A 3,971-nucleotide genomic window follows, 5' to 3' on the forward strand; every position below is an offset into this window, starting at 1 on the left:
AGGGAGTTCCTAGAGCCCTTAAAGGTTTTTCAAATGCAAATAAAGACTAAAGTGTTAAGTGTTTAAGCAAATATCAGTAAAAGTTTTAAAGAACATTAGAAATGGGTTTCTGAACAAAATTTGAAAGTGAAGATGTCCTAAATGTTGGTTTCAAGAAAGAGAAAAAAGGAAAATTAGGACTACCAAAATGATTGCTTAATTGCTATTTCAGCTTGCTCTTGTAAGTTACTTTATAACAATTTCCCACAGTTCCATGGAGAAGGACAGCAATCCTTATTCAGATGTAACTTTGGCTCATACCAAGTTCCAGGTAAGATCATACCTAGAGACTATTTCTGTGTTGACCACTTGTTGCTTTAATTGGACTAACATGGCCTTTTGTAGGACTTGTTGATCTGAAAGCTGCAGTTTTGAGCCAGCCCGGGCAAAGCAAAGTCCCTGTGAGACAGTGGTGTCTAATCTGCCAGCAGAATGCTGGGGCAGAGTTGCTTTGGAGCTCGAAGTGGCAGAGTGCTAGCCTTGAGCTGGAGAGCTGAGAGACAGAGCCCAGACCCTGAATTCAAGTCCAGCAACCAACAAAGTGAAACGCCAATGGGATGTTTATCCCTGTGTGGAGAGACACTACTGGGACAAAAGCAATGAAACATCCAGATGCAGTAAGCCTCTGCTTGGATGGCAGAGATGGTGTCAGATCCTAGAGTCGCTCCTGCTTGGCCATTCAAAATTAATCAGAGCTGGGAGGTCATAGAATAATTTGTAAGCATGCCTTACTAATGCCCGTGCCTTTCATAAGTGGGCAGGAGCTTGTCAATCATCTGTGATAGTGGGTAGTTTAAAGTCCTAACTGAGTGAAGTTTGATTTGACACCAGCCACAAATTCAGGAAAGTTTGTGGATCTGAGGCTTGTGTCCCCATTGATCTGTATATAGGCCTACATAGATAACTGAAGCATTGGTGGGGTCGCAGGGATTAAGTTCCCCAGACAATCAAGAAAATGCCTTTGCAAATGGGTGCTACACTATTGTAGCTAAAGAAGTTGTTTATGCAGTTGTTAAATGTTTTATATGATCTCTAGTTTGGAGTAAAATATTGCTCCTGAACTGTAATCCTGGCAACCCCTTGATAAAATAGTCTAAGCTTTTTAGGGTCCCTAGCTAAGGATAGAGACAACGCCCCTGAGTCAGCTTGAAGAAGTTACAGAAGCTGAATCTCCGCCCATCAACCCCCTTTAGATGAAGGGACCAGAGTCATTTTTGGAAAGTGAGCCAGGATGAAATTAAAGACATGGGAAAGAGTAGTAACAGATGTGCAAGAGTGGAGACTGGACTTGTGGGGAATGGCTACAGGTTCAAGTCTTCTATGCCTGCCTAGAAAATCCTAGCCTCATTTAAAGGAAATCTGGTTACTAAAAGTTGTCACCCTGGTATTCCTTTGGAAAAACTAATGGGGTGCCAGCCTGAAAAAAACAACTGTGCTCAGGTAAAGCAACCAGGAAAGCATTGGAAAAAAATCATCTTAGGTTGAATTTGCAGGCGACCCAGCAAGAGGTGTGACATTCCATTGGAGCTGCTGAGCTGTCCTGCCTGATTCCACCACCACCCCGCAACTGCTTCCTGAGAGGACTGGAACTAAACCCTTGGATGGGATATTCTATCTGTGCTAAGTTTAAAGTCCCCTAGGTTTTTGCAGCCATTATGGTGACTCTGGATGGGTGAAGGGAATTTTCCATCCAGTGCTGAACAGCCTAGACGTGAGAGGTGCTAAATGTGAATGAGGGCTATAGTCAGGTAAACAAGAGAGAAAAGGAAAGGAATTGAGGAAACAGAAGAATAGTTTATTGATAAGGGAGGACCTGAAAAGAATTGTCTTATGTTTGTTCTACAAAAAGGGAGAAAGACAAATCCTCGAGAGTTCCTGTATGTAGTAGATGGTATGAGCAATATCTTAAGAATGGAGATTACAAGTAGAATTGGTAGGTATGTAATTGAGTTAGCCATGATGCAAGCTGGGTCATGATTGGTACACTGATGTGGAACTATTCTTTGTGCCCACCTGAGGGATTGTTAAGCATGCTTCCTAGTTGTGAGAGCTTTTTCTTGGGTGCAGAACTAGGAGGGCACGCTATATGCCCCTCCAAACCAAGAATGCTATCTGCCCGAGTCTGATAACAATTGTTGGGCCCCCAAGCCATGTGTTATCTCAGCTGGCATTGTTAACCATGATTCAATCCAGTCCTTACAGGCCTTACAAGTTGATTTGGGGACATGTTCATCGTCTGGTTTCCAGTACCCTGGCACTCAAGTGCTGTGATTCCCAGCACTCCAACCACTGTGAAGGTAACAGGAACGAGCTACTGGGTTCATCACTCCTAGGTGAAGACAGCGTGTGAGGATCCTGGACTTTCAGACTTCCAGAGAACTCACTGAGGTCCCTAGCAGAGTTGTCCTCCAGAACAGAAGAGGACTAGATATGTTGTTCCTCGAGGTTTGAGTGTTGCCCTGGGAGGAGAATGTTACTGTTGATTGTCCCATGTGTGATTAATGAAATGTGCTTTAGTAAAAAAAAAAGAAGGATCAGAGTTATAAAACTGATGATCCTACACACCCGGTATAACCCCGTTTGTACTAAGGTAAACTAGTCAAGGATTTGACTAGGCTAAAAGAAAAGTGGGGAGTGTTAAGGGGAGCAGGGAGTGTTAAGGGGAGCAAGGACTGATACCATCCGGAATGCCTAAGAGTTCCCCGCCCCATTGTGGAAGGTCGACAATGGTACAGCCCAGCCACCTTTGCCCTTCCAGGGAGGGGCAACCTTGACCTTCTCCCCACCCACCATGAGGAGGGATATCCATTTGAGTGGGAGTGAGCCTGCTTTGTGTGGAGACCTTCCCAATTTGGGCGTCAACTCCTACTAAGGTGATAGGTAAATTCAAACCCTGGGCTGTAAGCCTATTGGCTACCTGCGTGTGGCTGGAGCTGGCTGTGGTCCCTCTGTGTATGTGACTATCCCATTGGCCACCTGTGTGATCAGGTTCCACCGCATGGGTTTTGCCCTTAAAAACCCAGCATGAGCGCTGCTCGGGGTCACAGTGTCAGCTCCCGAGCCTGCACTGTGTCCCTGGCCGGTCGGTTCACCATCTACTTCCCCAATAAGTTCACCTTTTTATATGAAAAAAAAAATCCTTAACCTGTTCAACCACCTGCGTGTGGATTCATCCTTGTGGTTATTGACTATGGGCATAGCAAGGTGACATCATTCAGTCACTGCCAACTGTGTGTGGTGTTGACCTTTAAAAGCTCAGCCCCTGCTGGGGCCGGGAGTTTGGCCTAGTGGTAGAGTGCTTGCCTAGCATGCACGAAGACCCGGGTTCGATTCCTCGGCACCACATACATAGAAAAAAGCCAGAAGTGGTACTGAGGCTCAAGTGGTAGAGTGCTAGCCTTGAGAAAGTCCAAGGACAGTGCTCAGGCAATGAGCCGAAACCCAGGACTGGCGAAAAAGCAAAAGAAAAAGAAAAAGCTCACCCCACTGAAGGCCAGGGCTGCTCTATACCAGCTCAAAGGTGGAGAATAGTGACTTTGCTGCTACTAAACTGACTCCTATCCCCATTCACTGGGTGCTGTTGACTATTGCTGGGGGGTTCAGAGACCCCAAAATGGCTGGGATATTACAGATAGATGTACTTTAAGCCTTCACTTAGTGCTAAGTTTCTTTCCAAATTTTCTCCAACTGTTTCCTCATTTGTCAACCTGGAGCCTACTCTGTCTTTCCAAGAAGATGAATTGCACTGCGCTCACCCAAATCCTCCCTTCATGATAACTGTGTCTTTTCAAAGAGACGTCCACACGTAACTACTAAGACTGGGGTCCATTCCCACAGCAGATGCCACAAACAACTGCTTCCTTTTCCTCTTGCTCTCTCACGGACACTCTGTCTTTGTGTATTTGTGTATGTATGTATCCACCTCAAGTGGG

This window comes from Megascapheus bottae, chromosome 8 (assembly GCF_031878675.1).
Source record: "Megascapheus bottae isolate mThoBot1 chromosome 8, mThoBot2.hap1, whole genome shotgun sequence".
NCBI lineage: Eukaryota > Metazoa > Chordata > Mammalia > Rodentia > Geomyidae > Megascapheus > Megascapheus bottae.